Below are 18,062 nucleotides of genomic sequence, written 5' to 3'. Positions count from 1 at the left end.
AGTTATTACCGGGAGCTCCCATTCCCTTTGGCCGGATATTTCCCCTTTCTGAAACTGAACTTGAGGCCCTGAGACAATATATAGACTAGAACCTGGCAAAAGGATTCATTCGTCCCTCTTCATCCCCTGCCGGTGCAGGCATCTTCTTCGTAGAAAAGAAGGACAATACTTTAAGACCATGTGTGGACTACAGGGAATTAAATAATATCACCCTTAAGAACCGCTACCCACTTCCGCTCATCCCCAAACTTTTTCAAAGATTCCACACTTCACGTATCTTCACCAAACTTGATTTACGTGGAGCCTACAACCTTGTCCGTATCCGGGAGGGGGACGAGTGGAAGACGGCATTCAGAACGAGATTTGGGCATTTCGAATATTTAGTCATGCCTTTCAGATTGTGTAATGCCCCGGCAACCTTTCAGCATTTCATTAACGACATCTTCCGGGAGCATTTAGACCACTTTGTTGTCGCTTATCTTGACGACATTCTTATTTTTTCGACCACTTTGGAACTTCACAGAGTACACGTCAAGAAAGTATTATGTATCCTTAGAACACATGGATTTTTCGTTAAGGCCGAGAAGTGCGATTTTGAAAAGGAATCCATTCAATTCTTGGGACTCATCATCACCACAGGTGGAATCGCCATGGACCCCCAAAAGGTGAAGTCTATCCTAGACTGGCCAGCTCCTTCTGACAAGAACGGTGTTCAGAGATTTATTGGGTTTGCAAACTTCCTACTAATCCAACCGGATCTAAGATCTTCAATTTAGCAGGCCTCTAGCCAGTGTACGGAAACTGAAGTTTCTTCCCTGAGAAGCCAAGAAGGGCTTCTATGGCATCAGGATAAGATTTTTGTTCCCCAGCAAGCCAGGTTACTTGTATTAAAGACCTTTCACGACCATCAACTAGCTGGCCACTTTGGAGTCCGGAAGACAATTGACCTTGTGCAGCGGTCCTTATGGTGGCCTACCCTAAGATCAGACTGTAAAAAGTACGTTGACTCCTGTACAACCTGCCAGCGTAACAAAGGGTCTAACGCCAGATCCTGGGGCCTGTTAAGGCCGCTGCCAGTCCCGGAAAAACCTTGGAAAGAAATCTCCATGGATTTCATTATAGAGTTACCTCTCTCAGAAGAGTATACGACCATCTTGGTGGTGGTAGACCGTTTATCCAAGATGGCGCACTTTTTGCCGATGAAAGGGACCCCCTCTGCCTTGGATACAGCAAAAACCTTTATAAAAGGAATTGTCCGATTACACGGAGTACCTGACAGCATTGTATCGGATAGAGGGGTACAATTTACCTCCAGGTTTTGGAAAGAGCTCTGTAAGTTACTGTCAATTAGAATATGTTTATCCTCGGCCTATCATCCACAGAGTAACGGTCAAACTGAAAGAACCAACCAGACGCTTGAACAATATCTACGATGCTTCTGTTCTTTTTCCCAGGATGATTGGGTTTCCTTGCTACCATGTGCGGAATTTGCATATAACAACTCAGTGCACGCCTTCACCAACCAATCACCTTTCTGGGCAAATTACGGATTCCATCCTTCGTTTTTGCCTAATACCATTCCTGAATCCACCGTCCCGGCAGTTCAAGATAGAGTAAACCTCATTCAAGCAAACTATCAAATGCTTCAGGATACCATGTAGAAGGCTCAGGAAGAGTACAAGAGACATTATGACCAAAGGAAGAGAGTTAACCCTACCTTTAAGATAGGGGACAAAGTGTGGCTCTCAGCAGCGAATCTTAAACTGCCATGCCCATCCTGGAAGTTGGGACCTAAATTCCTGGGTCCTTTTGAGATTAAACGTGAAATTAACCCCGTAGCATTTGAACTTGTTTTGCCTGAATCTTTCAGAATCCATCCAGTGTTTCATGTTTCTCTTCTTAAACGTGTCATCTTCAGTCCTTTTTCAGGGAGAGAAGAAGTGCCCCCGCCTCCGGTTCAGGTTGGTGATGAAACTGAATTCAAAGTTGAGTCTATCCTTGACTGTCGTCGGAGAGGTAGGACAATCCAGTTTCTAATTAAGTGGAAGGGGTATTCTGCTGAAGAGAATTCTTGGGAACCTGCAAGTTATGTACATGCTCCTAGGCTTATACACAGGTTTCGCAGCCGTCATCCCGAAAAATGGGCTCGTTTAGGCATCCGGAGGCTGCCCCTTGGGGGGAGGCACTGTCAGGGAAATAGGCGCAACCTCGCGAGGTACGTTCGTGTTAACGCGCGTCAGCGCACACGGAGGCGCAATGTGGTTCCAAGACGAACGCCCGACGTTACGTCTGATCGAGTGCGAGTACGCGGTGTGATACGAACGCATAACGTTACACATCGTAGGCGTACGAACGCTATGGCGCGCACACGACGCGACCTAGGCACCTTGCCTATTTAAACGTTCACCTGACAGTGCCGCATCGCTGGATTATCGTCAGCTTCTCCTGTGTACCTGTGTCCGTGATTCCTGCTGTCTGATCTCCTGTGTACCGACCCGGCTTGTTTGACCTGCTCCTGTTGTTCTCCTGGCTCCTACCTCTGGCTTGTACCCGACGTCCCTTGTCTGCTCCCTGCACCCGATCTCGGCTTGTCTTTGGCTCCTGCTCTCCGGTCTTCAGCTCAGGACCCGTTGCTCCGATCTCAGGACTGATCTTCCGTGTTTGACCCTCGGCCTAGCCTTGACCCTGCTATTGGACTTCTGTTATCTCTCTCCTGGACTTCCTTGCACAGTTGCCTCCGGAGACTTGTTTACTCAGCTCCTATCATCTGCTGCTGCTACCAGGCAACCTGTGCTACTGTGGGCACCACACCCCTGTGTCATCTTCAGGGTTGTGCTGCACTCGGCTGCAAGGGGAGCCCTCTCAGCATTTCGGCCTCCCCCTAGATCTTGACAAGATCGCAGCCCGAGATGGACCGCAAACAGAAATCAGCCAAACCAAGAGATTCTGGAGTAAAAAAAAAACAAAAAAAAACAAAGGAAACACCAATAGAGACAGACTGTGAAGATTCCAACATCCTTTTTCTGTATTTATACATTTTGATTAGAATTCAGGGATGGAGACTACTCTCATAAATGCATTAGAAGCATCAGAGAAAAGGCAAGTTTTAAACAAATATCATAACTTATATCTCTAAGTAATACAAGGAACCAAAGAAAACAAAATCAGTGTAGATGATTACTTATGTAGTTTGGGTCTATTTGGAACAAACAGATATGTGGGCAAACATTGGCATATTCTTCAACGTGAGTATTTCTTAACTTCCTCCCCCTCACTCTCTCCTTGACTTCCTCTATCCTTGTGAGCAAGCCAACAGTGGTGAAAGGAAGGTTGGTTTTAGGTGGAAACATTATTGTTTGCATTTTTCTTTTTGACAATTATTAAACATAGTATTTTTTTAATGATTATTTTTCAGGACTCTGATTATTTTGTGAGTAGACTTGTCCCAGCAGGCTGTTTTCTCTATGCATTAGACATGTGCACTGAAAAAAAATCTGTTCATTTTTGTTTCATTTGTTTTTTTACTTTTTTCGGAAAATCAAATTCGGAAATTTCGAGAATTTTCACAATGAAATTTTTGGGATTTCCGAATTTCAATATTTTGACTTTTTGGAACTCCGAATTTCCGAATTTTCAGATTTTCGGAATTTGGGAATTCAAAGATTTGAAAGTCCAAAAATTTGAAAATCGGAAAAAAAGAGAGAAAATCAGCTTAATTGATAAGTAACTATTAAATTAACGAGTACAAATTTATCCAAAGTTACGCATTATCTGAAATAACGAATGCCGCATCTAAACAAATGGAACAGAACAAATTAATAATAAATAATTAATAATAATAAAAAGGTTTTATTATTATTATTAGATTTTTACATTCCATTTGGTTAGATGCGGCATTCGTTATTTCAGATAATTCGTAACTTTGGATAAATTCATACTCGTTACGTTCACTAACAGACAAATTTGAAAGGGAATTTGAAAACCTATAATTTAATAGTTATTTATTATTTATAATTAAACATATTTTCTTTTTTTCTGATTTTCGGAAATTCGGAAATCCGAAAATTGAAAATTTGGAAATTAAAAAATTCGAAAATTGGAATTTTGGAAATTTTGGAAATTCATAATTGTCTCTAATTTTGAAACTTGGAAATTCGGAAAATTCGGAAAATTCGGAAATTTGGAATTAACGAATTTGTCAAAATTCGTTAAACGAATTAGGAACTAAATTAATTGCACATGTCTACTATGCATGATTGATGACATAGCACTCAGCAGTGGATGTATAAACTGTCTGCATAACTACAGTATCATTAGCAGAAATTGCCTGTTATTGCCTAGGGTGGATTTGTTGCTACTGCCTTTTGCCATACTAACCACTTGTGGGGGTTTATTCACAGAACACCAAAGCCAAAATACAGTATATCACAAAAGTGTGTACACCCCTCACATTTTTGTAAATGTTTTATTATATTTTTTCATGTGACAACACTGAAGAAATTACACTTTTCTACAATGTAACGTAGTGAGTAGGGATGAGCCGTACACCCCACGGTTCGGTTCGCACCAGAACTTTTGAACGGACCCCAAATTCATACGAACTTTAGAACCCCATTGAAGTCTATGGGACTCGAACGTTCGGAATTAAAAGTGCTAATTTTAACTAATATGCAAGATGCTGTCCCAAAAAGGGTTTGGTGACCTGGCTCCTGCCCCAGGGGACATGAGTCAATGCCTAAAATGTTTTTAAAAATGGCCGTTTTGGCGGGAGCACTGATTTTAATGACGATTAAAGTGAAAAAAAAGTGAAAAATTCCTTTAAATATCATGCCTGGGGGGTGTCTGTAGTATGCCTGTGAAGTGCCACGTGTTTCCTGTGTTTAGAACAGTCCCTGCACAAAATGACATTAAACGGAAATAACATCATTGAAAACTGCTTGCGGTTTTAATGTTATATCTGGTTCCTGCAATATGGTTGAAAATCATTGAGAAAAATGGCATGGGTAGCCCTCCCTGCCCATTACCAGCCCCTTTGGGTTTTGTACGCATATTAAGGGGAACCCCGTACCCATATTAAAAAAAGGAAATGCGTGTGGCCCCCAGGCCCTATATACTCAGAACAGCAGTATACAGGCGGTGCAAACAAGACAGGGACTGTGTAGGAATCTGAATTGAGTTGAATCTGTTTGTAATTTTCAACTGGTACATTTTTAAAGTGTAGCTCCAGTCAAAAAAACTATTTTTAAGATTTTTGGAAAACATACGGAAGGGTTATCACCCCTGTATAATTTGTTTTGTCGTCCATCTTTTTTCATCTCACTTGCTGTTGTCTCCTTCCGTTTGCAAGTAGGAGATGTTTGTAAGTTGGATGTTTGAAAGTAGGGGCCTGCCCTATATGCTCTGCAGAAATGGAGGAACAAGGTGTTGGTTTTGCCACAACATTGTAAGCCCTCAAAGTGACTCTTGGTGGGCGCTGGAGCGCCCTGCTGTGAACGATTATATCAAGAATTGTAATTACATGCCATTGTTGAACAGTGGTAGAAAAATTGACCTTTGGTGGTTGTGGTGCTGGTGCCACAACACTATAAGTCCTCACAGTTACTCTGGGTGGGCACAGGAACGGGCCCCTTCTGTGAAATATTATATCAAGAATTGTAATTACATGTCCCTGTTAAACAGGGGCAGAAAAATTTGGCCTTAGGCACTGGTGCTGGTGCCACGACACTGCAACCTCTCCCATATACTCTAGTTTTATTGCAGGAATTAGCCCTGCTGCAAAGCATTGCATCAAAAATTTTAATTTAACGCCCCTGTTAAACAGGGGCAGAAAAATTGAGCCTTAGGCACTGGTGCTGGTGCCACCACACTGCAACTTCTCCCATATACTCTAGTTTTATTGCAGGAATTAGCCCTGCTGCAAAGCATTGCATCAAAAATTGTAATTAAACGCCCCTGTTAAACAGGGGCAGAAAAATTGAGCCTTAGGCACTGGTGCTGGTGCCACCACACTGCAACCTCTCCCATATACTCTAGTTTTATTGCAGGAATTAGCCCTGCTGCAAACCATTGCATCAAAAATTGTAATTAAATGCCCCTGTTAAACAGGGGCAGAAAAATTGGGCCTTAGGCAGTGGTGCTGGTGCCACGACACTGCAACCTCTCCCATATACTCTAGTTTTATTGCAGGAATTAGCCCTGCTGCAAAGCATTCCATCAAAAATTGTAATTAAACGCCCCTGTTCAACAGGGGCAGAAAAATTGAGCCTTAGGCACTGTTGCTGGTGCCACGACACTGCAACCTCTCCCATATACTCTAGTTTTATTGCAGGAATTAGCCCTGCTGCAAAGCATTGCATCAAAAATTGTAATTAAATACCCCTGTTAAACAGGGGCAGAAAAATTGGGCCTTAGGCACTGGTTCTGGTGCCACGACACTGCAACCTCTCCCATATACTCTAGTTTTATTGCAGGAATTAGCCCTGCTGCAAAGCATTGCATCAAAAATTTTAATTAAACGCCCCTGTTAAACAGGGGCAGAAAAATTGGGCTGATGGCATCATCCAGAACCAGAAATGTTCTTCCAACATATCAGTGGAGGAGGAAGAGGATAGACAATCAACATAACAGGACAGTCACTCAGCATCAGCATAGGCAGTCTTGGAGGGATGTGATATTTTTTTTTTTTTTTTTTTTAAACAACGAGTTTATTGGTATACAAGCCAGTAAACAGGAAAAACGAGGGAAATTTTTTTTGAAACATCATTGGTACATCCAACAAAATAGAACAACTATCTGCAAAATCAGTACATTGATGTGTAGAAATACATTTCAGATCCAGTAGAACAGCAGCAGAATAAAAGCGCATTTACACTGTATAATGAATCGTATCAATAAGACTGTAACTCATAAGAACACATCTAGAGTACCCACCCATCCCTGGTGCTAATCGCGAGATAGACCGCACAGAGTCAGTCCGCTCAATACTAATAGGGTAGTAGGCTCCTCCAGTATCCCATCTTAGTCATACCCAGTATCTGCTGCGACGATAATGAGCACCTCAACCAGTCCCCTGAACCTGGCCAACAGAACACATCTCACCCCGCACCACCCCGCCCAGGGAGGGGTTAGTCCACACAAGTGTCTGGGTTAGTAAGCCAGCGATCCCATACCTTATTAAATTTGTTTGGGCACCCCCTATGCGCATACATGACTTTTTTCATAGGCAATGTTGAGTTTACCTCTGCCACCCAAGCCCCAAACGTCGGGGCCTCGGACCGCATCCAACGCCTGGCAATTACCTTTCTAGCGCTGAATAGCGTTTCCTGTACAAAAACCGCATGGGAAGGGTCGGTCATAGGGGCTAGCGTCAAGCCAAGGATGCAAGTTTTAGGGTCTACCTGTAGCGGGGAACCCATACGATCATGCAGGAATTGAATAACCTGCTGCCAGAAAGTCTGAACATGTGGGCAGGACCACAGCAAGTGATAGAAGGAGCATGGGACAGTCCCACATCGCGGGCACCCCGGGTCTTGAGTAGGTTTATATCTGCAGATACGCACGGGAGTAAGATAGGATTTGTGCACAATGTACAATTGAGTCAGCCTGTCAGATATCTTGGGGGAAGTCAGTTTAACATTATCCAACACCTCCTCCCATTCCTCGGTCTCGAGCGGGCCCAGTTCCTCTTCCCACCTGTGTTTAGCTACCTCGGCAAGCCTGGACTCAGAGCGGCGTCGAAGTGAACTGTATAAAGTGGAGATCAGTTTAGAGGACTCCTCACTAGTAATAATGCCCACCAATGACAGTTCCTGAGGAGCAGGGAAACCCTCCCCAAACTGGGCCCCAAGGGCGTGAGACAGCTGCGCGTATCGAAACACCATATGCGAGGGGATCCCAAACTCCCCCTGCAATGCCTGAAAACTGCGCACCCCTCACGGGGTGATGACCTGGTACAGGTACACCACCCCCCTAGCGGCCCAGAGACCCGCCCCGGGCAAGTCCCGAAGCTCCCCAAGGCATGGATTACGCCACAAGGGCGTGTGGGAATGTACCCAATCCGCCCCCACCATCCTAAGGGCAATCCCCCACACCCGCCGATGCTGGAGAAGCAGTGGGGCGCCTCCCCCCACACGCCTAGTAGTCTCTTTACCTCGAAACAGGACCTGCAGGGGGGAATGAGCATGGCTATGTGGCACTCTGCAAATCAGAGCACTATATCTGGGGGCATCCGTGTTATGAAGGTGGAAGAAATGGGAAAGTTGGGCAGCAATATAGTATGCATGGAAGTCAGGCAGTGCGGCTCCCCCCAGGTTAGTTGGGTTTTTCAATGTATTCCAGGCTAATTTGTGTCGTCCAGAGCCCCAGACGAAGGAATTGAGGATGGTATCCAAGGTTTTAAAATACTTAAGGGGGATTAAAACGGAGGATTGCCATAATTTGTATAAAAATTTGGGTAGCAGAATCATTTTAATTAAATTAATCCTGCCCATCACCCCAAGGGGGAGCCTTGCCCAGGATTGGGTTTTATTCTTCAAATATGAAATCAGGGGTTCTATATTATGGGCTATATAGTCGGAGGGCTCCCTCGTGATCTGGATTCCCAGGTACTGAATAGAGGATACTCTGCTCAGCGGGAGGGAGGCCGCGTCGTGCGTTGGAGGAGACGCATCAATGGGGAGGATCTGCGACTTAGCCCAGTTAATAGTGAGGCCTGAATGTTTGCCAAATTCCTCGATGGTACAAAGTGCCGCCCTCAGCGATGGTCCCTCATCCTCAAGGTATAGGAGCATGTCGTCAGCGTATAAGCTAACTGTTTCCACTAACGTACCCATCCTAAGACCCCTGATCAGGACATTGGTTCTAAGGGAGATAGCCAGCGGCTCCACCACCAAGGCATAGAGGAGCGGGGACAACGGGCATCCCTGCCTGGTCCCCCGCCTCAAAGGAAGGGGACCCGACAGCCACCCATTTACCGCCACCCGCGCCTCCGGGGAACAGTACAGAACCTTAACCCACTTCAAAAAATTAGGTCCAAACCCGAATCGTCGAAGGCACTCCCACAAATAGTCCCACTCCACCGAGTCAAAGGCCTTGGCCGCATCCAGCGCCACCACAGCCCTAGTACCCACACTCTCATGGGAAGCCTGCAGATTCATATGAAGCCTGCGGATATTCATTGCCGTGTTCTTGCCGGGCATGAATCCCGTCTGATCCGGATGGATAAGGGACAAAATGTGCGAGTTCAATCGGGTTGCTAACATCTTGGCTAAAATTTTGACATCCGCCTGAAGCAACGAGATCGGGCGGTAAGAATCAGGGCGGTGTGGGTCTTTACCTGGTTTCGGAATAACCACTATCGTCGCCTGGCGTAGAGTGTCTGGGAGAGTGGCAGAGTCAAAAAGGGAAGTATACAAATTTAATAGTTCAGGGGCTAGCACCTCGGAATACGCATGGTAAAAATCCAGGGGTAGACCATCCTGTCCCGGGGCCTTGGATGCGGCCAGGGAGGAGAGCGCCAATTCAACCTCCTCAAGAGTGAACGGGGCCTCCAAGTCAGCAACCTGTGACACAGAAAGGTGTGGGAAGAGGACCTCTTGTAAGAACGTCTGGGTCTCCCGTGGGGTGACCTCCACCCGAGAAGCATAAACATCCTCATAGTAGGACCTAAACATTTCGGCTACCGTCTCTGGGTCAGAAACAAGTACCCCACTCTCGTCCATTAAGGACACCACCACCGGCGGCCTCACATCCTGATGGGCGAGGAACGCCAACAGTTTGCCCGCCCTCTCCCCCTGTTCAAATATGTGCTGCCGCGAGAAAAAATGTTTGCGTCTAGCCTGTTCGAAGCGCAAATGATCCAGGACCCTAGTCTGGAGCCTAAGAGCCGAGGCAGCTTCTGCCGTAGGGTTTGCCACAAACCGACGGGTAGAAGCATCAAGCTGCTCGACCGCTTGTTCAACTAGTAATTTGGAAGAGGCCTTTAAGTTATTGATCCGCCGAATCAAAACGGAGCGCGCGTATATCTTAAAGGTCTCCCATACGTTACCACCCAACGCTGTCCCTTTGTTTACAGCAAAAAAACGACGCCATTCCTCCGCTAAGTCATCCTGCTCCCCCAGTGCTTTTAGCCAAAATGGGTTGAGGCGCCAGGCGCGAGGTACCACCTGCTGGGACACGGAAAAGGTTGCCCAGCATGGAGCATGATCTGAGAGAGATCGTGCGTGAAACCCCGCATCCTCCAGCTGAGGAAGGAGGATGTCCGACGCAAGGATGTAGTCAATGCGGGACATAGTGGAATGTGTGGCCGAGAAACATGTAAAGGCCCGGGCCGTAGGGTATTTATGTCGCCACACGTCAGACAGCGAGAAGTCCCCAAGGGTGCGACTCAGCCTAGATCCCATCTGGGTCGCAGGGGCAGTACCACCATGCAGCCTGTCTATACTCGGGTCAAGGGCCAGGTTGAAGTCCCCAAGCCAAATGGCAGGGGTGCCCGGGTATTGGGCCATAAAAGCTAATCCATCAGACACCAGACCAGCAGAGTACGGGGGCGGTATATACAGGGCTAAGATAAGATGGCGCCTACCATGCACAGTACAATGCAAGAAAATAAATCTCCCCTGGGGATCAGTATGCATATCAATCAGGTGAAATTGCAGTGTTTTGGCAATCAGCAGGGACACCCCCCGGGAGTAGGGAGTGTGGGTTGCGTGATACGCCCATCCAACCCAGGGTCGCCTAAGAGCCAACTGAAGCTGGCCAGTGACATGTGTTTCTATCAGCGCTATTATGTCGGCCCTATATGTCTTGAGACAGGTAAAAACTGCCATGCGTTTAAGCTTATCCCGGAGTCCCCTGACGTTCCAGGTCAAGAATTTAACTGGAGCCATACCGCAACAAGGAACAGTCTATTCACAAGGAGGGGCAGGCTAAGCACCAATAGCGGTCTCACCCCACGCCCTCCCCACAATAATAAGTGCGTTCTCAGCAATGCATGTAGTGACATTTTTTGTTGTACCATAAACTCAATAATCAAACTCCTACAACAGAACTCAAATTTAAATCCCCTCCCAACCCACCCGCCCCCCACCCAGCTCTCGGCACCCCCAACTTTGCCGGAGCATGCACCCCCAACAAGCCATGCAGATGTCCGCACCCCCTGCAGCAACAGTGTCCAGTGCAGCCTACCTCCGCCACCTGGAACAGCTATCTCTCCAGGAGGGCAGACATAACATGGCGCTACACACAAGGCGAACACTCGCTGTATCAGGCCCCAGGAGCGGCCGCAAAAACCAGAGTCGCGGTCCCCGCCCCCGGTTCCATGAGAACAGTTAAACAAGCATCTGCGAGCAGCAATAGAGACAGCAGTAATAAAAAATTTTAAAACAACACAAGAAAAAAAAAGGGGGGGGGAGAAAGCAAAAAATCAGGAAAGTACTAGAAAAATGGCAATAAAATTAGCAGAAGTCAGTAGCATACGTCCCAGCAAGGTACACCGCAGTAACGGGAGATCAGCATACATGAGGACTGGAGTCCGCCGTCACAGGGGGGGAAGGCCAACAGGGACAGAACCATACATGCCAGGGTGGGCTCAGTCAGGGCCAGAAGGCAAAAAAGGTGAGCAAACAGGTCAACACCGTGACACCCGGCACACAGGGACAAAGCGGACGGTACCAGCCCCCCGGACAGTATCTGCAGAATAAGGCAGGCTGGGAATTTAGGGATCGGCAGTTCACAGCAAACAAAGCCACTACATTAGGTAACAGTCAGGGCAAAAGAGAACACAGGTCCCGGGCCTCATGCAAACCGCCAATAAAGTTCGGTCCAAGCAGAAACAGTAATCCGGTGTAGTACCACAGAGAGCCCACTCCAGGCCGCACACTAGGCCCGACGGTTCCGGTCAGCCTCTTGCCGGTCCAGCCATTCCATCGCCTGCGTCGGGTCATCAAAGAAATGAGCGCGGTCCTCTCCCAGGACTCGCAGCTTCGCCGGATACATCATGGCATACTTCAAGTGCTTAGCCCTCAGCCTCCGTTTAACTTCAATAAAGCGAGCCCGTTGCTTCTGGACCTCCGCAGAGAAGTCCGGGAAGGCCATAACATGTCCTGCACGGTAAGGGATATTACCCTTCTCCCTGCTCAGGCGTAAGACTGCATCACGATCTCTAAAGTTCAACAGTTTGGCAATAAGTGTTCGGGGCGGTGCACCCTCCGGTGGGCGCCTCGCCGGCATACGATGTGCCCGCTCCACGACAAAAGTAGTAGAGAAAGCTTCCCTACCGTAAGTCTGGGCCAGGAGGTTCTCGAGAAAGGCAGGTGGATCAGAGCCCTCCGCTCCCTCCGGAAGGCCTATGAAACGAAGGTTCGACCTGCGGGATCGATTCTTGAGATCGTCATGCTTCTGAGAGAGAAGGTGAAATTGGCGCCTCAGTTCTTCATGGGAGTGTTGTAGCGGATGGAGCACGTCCTCCGCCTGGCTAATCCTGTCCTCCGTCTCCTTCACACGATCCTTCAGCTTGGACATGTCCTGTCTGATGAGGGACACGTCCACCCGAATCTCCTCGATTTTAGTGGTAAGGGAGGACTGGCAAGTCGAGATAGCCTCCAGTACCTTCTCAGTGTCGTTCGTCGCCGGCGGAGGGGAAGATGCCGAGGAGGCGCCATCTTGAGCTGCCTCCCGATCCTGTCTGCGGTATTTGTCCAGGGAGGACATTGCCGTGCTGTTCTTTTTGGAAGGAGACATGGCAAACTTGATGCTGGGGTCTCAATCCACCGATTCCCGTCGGTATTTAGCTGTCGCCGATGCACAGGATAGGTATGCAGGATAGACCGAGAGCGGAGCACAACTCACGTGCGACCTACTCCATCACCGTCCAGGCCACGCCCCGAAGGGATGTGATATTTAAAAAAAAATTATTTGGTTACATCAGCTTCAGGTGCTTGGTAGCTGTGGGTTATCCAAGACTGATTCATCTTGATGAAGGTCAGTCGATCAACTGATTTGGTGGACAGACGCACCCTGGGATCGGTAACAAAGCTACCAGCAGCACTGAAGGTGCGTTCCGAAAGAACGCTGGATGCAAGACAGGCCAGTAGCTCAATTGCATACTGTGCAAGCTCTGGCCAGTGATCCATCCTCAAGACCCAGTAAGCCAGAGGATTTTCGGTGGGAAAGGTGTCCAAGTCTGACCTTTCCCCTAGGTATTCCTGCACCATGTAAATCAGACGCTGGCGATGGTTGCTGGAACCGATCATACCTTGGGGGTGCGGACTAAAAAATATTCTGAAAGCATCAGTCAGACGGCCACCTTTTCCATCGCTCCTTCTGACCGATGCCTCAGCAACACGTTGTCCAGGACCAGGACTTTGTAACCTCCCAGTCTCTGGGAACGCGTTGCACAGACCTTTCTGCAAGGCCTCCCGGAGATGTCTCATCCTCTGCTCCCTCTGCGATGGCAAAATAAGGTCGGCAACCTTACCCTTGTACCGTGGATCAAGGAGAGTGGCCAGCCAGTAATGGTCCCTCTCCTTGATCCGAAGAATACGAGGATCCTTCCGCAGGTTTTGCAGGATCAGGGAGGCCATGCAGCGTAGGTTAGCTGAGGCATTCGGTCCGGAGTCCTCTGGGTCACTAAGGAGAACATGATCTGCAGCTACCTCCTCCCAGCCACATACAAGTCCACGGGTTTCTTGGGACTGTAAATCATCCCTACAAGACTGCTGCTGCTGATGCTGAGTGTCAGCCTCCACCTCCATGCTGACACAATCATCCTCCTCCTCCTCTTCCTCCTCCTTATCCTCTTCCTGTGTGATGGGTGGCACAGCAGGAACACTGTCTGGATAAAGGGGGCCTTGAGAGGCAAGGAAGTCCTCCTCTTCCTGCCTCTGTTCTGCCTCAAGTGCCCTGTCCATTATTCCATGCAGCGTATGCTCCAAGATGTGGACAAGGGGTACAGTGTCACTGATGCATGCACTGTCACTGCTCACCATCCTTGTGGCCTCCTCAAATGGTGACAGGACAGTGCATGCATCCCTGATCATGGCCCACTGGCGTGGTGAGAAAAAACCGAGCTCCCCTGACCCTGTCCTGGTGCTGTAGTCGCACAGGTACTCATTGATGGCCCTCTGCTGCGTGTGCAGCCTCTGCAGCATGGCCAACGTTGGGCAGGCTCAACTCCTTTTGGAGCTCAGCCAGGTGAGCACAGGCATTAAATGATCAGCGGAAATGCACACAGACTTTCCTGGCCTGCTTCAGGACATCCTGTAAGCCCGGGTACCTGCCCAAGAACCGCTGCACCACCAGGTTAAGGACGTGAGCTACACAGGGCACATGGGTCAGTTGTCCCTGTCGGAGGGCGGAGAGGAGGTTGGTGCCATTGTCGCAAACCACCATTCCTGGCTTAAGCTGGCATGGTGTCAACCACCTCTCGGCCTGCCCCTGCAGAGCTGACAAAACATCCGCCCCAGTGTGGCTCCTGTCCCCCAAACAAACCAGCGCAAGCACGGGATGGCATTGTTTTGCCTGCGTACTTGCGTAGCCCCTGGAACGCCTACGGAGCACCGCTGGTTCTGAGGACAGAGCACTGGAAGAGGCCATGGAGGAAGAAGAAGAGGAGAGGGTGGAGGAGAGAGGTGTGTCACAACCAATAGTAGCATTTTGGAGGCGTGGTGGCGAAACAACCTCCAACACTACTGCACCTTGTCCTGCATCCTTACCAGCTGCCAGAAGAGTGACCCAATGGGCCGTGAAAGACAGGTAACGTCCCTGTCCATGCCTGCTGGACCATGAGTCAGCGGTAATATGCACCTTACCGCTGACCGCCCTGTCCAGTGAGGCAAGGACATTGCCTTCCACATGCCGGTAGAGAGCCGGAATCGCCTTCCGTGAGAAAAAGTGGCGTTTGGGGACCTGCCACTGAGGAACCGCACATTGTACAAACTCACGGAAGTGGGCCGAGTCTACCAACTGAAAAGGCAGCAGTTGAAGTGCTAGCAATTTAGCCAAGCTAGCATTCAACCGCTGGGCATGTGGATGGCTGGGAGTGAACTTCTTTCACCGGTCCACTAGCTGGGGCAGGGACATTTGCCTGCTATAATCGGACATGGGTGTACTGCTAGCAGAGTGCCCGGAAGCACTTGGCTGTGACACACCTAATTCTACACCTTCATTCCTCTCAGAGCAGGTTTCAGAGAGGACTGAAGGTCTAGTGGGGTTGGAGATGCCAGCTGATGAGGAGCAAGGAGAGGTCCGCTTTGTTCTTTGGTGTGGGACTTTGAGGTACGCTTGCCAAAGAGCTGCATGGCAAGTCAACATATGTCTGGTCAAGCATGTGGTGCCCAAGCGGCTGATGTTTTGGCCACGCGAGATACGCTTGAGACATATGTTGCAAATAGCAGCGGTGCGATCTGATGCACTCGTCTCAAAAAAGGCCCACACCAAAGAACTTTTAGAATAACGCGCAGAGGCAGCGCCCTGCACAGGCGGAGCTCTGCGGTGTGATTCAGTCGGTGTGCTGTCCCTAAGCTGGCCCCCGGAGGGCATCCTGCCTCGTTGGACATGTGCCTCCTCCTCCTCCTCCTCCTCTCTCCTACCAGGCACCCACGTGGAGTCAGTGCCCTCATCATCCCCTCCCTCTTCATCGCTGTAGCAAACCTGGCAGTATGCTGCAGCTTGTGGAACATGACTGCCAGATTGCTGTCCTTCTTGAGCATCCCCTCTCTCTGCATTCACGCTACTGCTTTTCTCTAGCTGAGTATCATCATCAGAGCCTACAAAACACTGAGCATCCTCCTGGAGCATGTACCCAACACTGTGCTCAAAGAGTTCAGGAGACTCCTCAGGAGGACGTGGTGGGTCTAGGGAAGGAGTCACGATGCGTTGGCAGCTGCTTTGCTAGTACCCTGAGACTGGGTGAGAGAGGATGAGGAGGATGAAGAGGGCTCGGTCATCCACTCTACCAAGTCGTTGGCATGTTGCGGCTCAACATGTCCAGCTGCCGAAAAGAAGGACAAGCGTGTCCTATGGCCACGTGCTGATGATGATGATGCACCGCGTCCACGACCAGCACTGTTGTCTCTAGACACAGAGCCTGCTTGCCCTCTTTTATCGGCTCGCGCCTGTCTGCCTCTCCTTGCTGGCCTTCCAGACATGGTAATGGCCTGAAGGGAGTTGGGTAAAACAGCAATTGGGTAGTGTATATTGTGCTGGAGGCACACAACACCCACTAACTCCTGCAGATGCCTTTATTATAGAACACCAGCAATAAAGGGTAGATAAAGGGGTATACTGTACTGGAGGCACACAACACCCACTAAGCCCTGCAGATGGCTCTATTAGAGAACAGGAATAAAGGGTAGATACAGGTGTATATTGTGCTAGAGGCACACAACACCCACTAACTCCTGCAGTTGCCGTTATTATAGAACATCAGCAATAAAGGGTAGATAAAGGGGTATACTGTACTGGAGGCACACAACACCCACTAAGCCCTGCAGATGGCTCTATTAGAGAACAGGAATAAAGGGTAGATACAGGTGTATTTTGTGCTGGAGGCACACAACACCCACTAACTCGTGCAGATGCCTTTATTACAGAACACCAGCAATAAAGAGTAGATAAAGGAGTATACTGTACTGGAGGCACACAACACCCACTAAGCCCTGCAGATGGCTCTATTAGAGAACAGCAATAAAGGGTAGATACAGGTGTATATTGTGCTGGAGGCACACAACACCCACTAACTCCTGCAGATGGCTTTATTATAGAACACCAGCAATAAAGGGTAAATACAGATGTATACTGTGCTGTGCTGGAGGCACACACAACTTCCAATAACTCCTGCAGATGGCAGATGGCTCAAATAGAGAAGAGCTATGTAGGTGGATATAGCGGTGTGTACTGGGTACAGAGTGCTGATGATGACGATGCACCGCGTCCACGACCAGCACTGTTGTCTCTAGACACAGAGCCTGCTTGCCCTCTTTTATCGGCTCGCGCCTGTCTGCCTCTCCTTGCTGGCCTTCCAGACATGGTAATGGCCTGAAGGGAGTTGGGTAAAACAGCAATTGGGTAGTGTATATTGTGCTGGAGGCACACAACACCCACTAACTCCTGCAGATTCCTTTATTATAGAACACCAGCAATAAAGGGTAGATAAAGGGGTATACTGTACTGGAGGCACACAACACCCACTAAGCCCTGCAGATGGCTCTATTAGAGAACAGGAATAAAGGGTAGATACAGGTGTATATTGTGCTGGAGGCACACAACACCCACTAACTCCTGCAGTTGCCGTTATTATAGAACATCAGCAATAAAGGGTAGATAAAGGGGTATACTGTACTGGAGGCACACAACACCCACTAAGCCCTGCAGATGGCTCTATTAGAGAACAGCAATAAAGGGTAGATACAGGTGTATATTGTGCTCTGAGGCACACAACACCCACTAACTCCTGCAGATGCCTTTATTATAGAACACCAGCAATAAAGGGTAGATAAAGGGGTATACTGTACTGGAGGCACACAACACCCACTAAGCCCTGCAGGTGGCTCTATTAGAGAACAGGAATAAATGGTAGATACAGGTGTATTTTGTGCTGGAGGCACACAACACCCACTAACTCCTGCAGATGCCTTTATTACAGAACACCAGCAATAAAGAGTAGATAAAGGAGTATACTGTACTGGAGGCACACAACACCCACTAAGCCCTGCAGATGGCTCTATTAGAGAACAGCAATAAAGGGTAGATACAGGTGTATATTGTGCTGGAGGCACACAACACCCACTAACTCCTGCAGATGGCTTTATTATAGAACACCAGCAATAAAGGGTAAATACAGATGTATACTGTGCTGTGCTGGAGGCACACACAACTTCCAATAACTCCTGCAGATGGCAGATGGCTCAAATAGAGAAGAGCTATGTAGGTGGATATAGCGGTGTGTACTGGGTACAGAGTGCTGATGATGACGATGCACCGCGTCCACGACCAGCACTGTTGTCTCTAGACACAGAGCCTGCTTGCCCTCTTTTATCGGCTCGCGCCTGTCTGCCTCTCCTTGC

This window comes from Lithobates pipiens, unplaced genomic scaffold, assembly GCF_037356315.1.
Source record: "Lithobates pipiens isolate NorthernLeopardFrog02 unplaced genomic scaffold, aLitPip1_a1.2 Scaffold_19, whole genome shotgun sequence".
Taxonomy (NCBI): domain Eukaryota; kingdom Metazoa; phylum Chordata; class Amphibia; order Anura; family Ranidae; genus Lithobates; species Lithobates pipiens.
The sequence above is the reverse complement of the archived record's forward strand: the minus strand, read 5'-3'. Positions refer to the sequence as shown.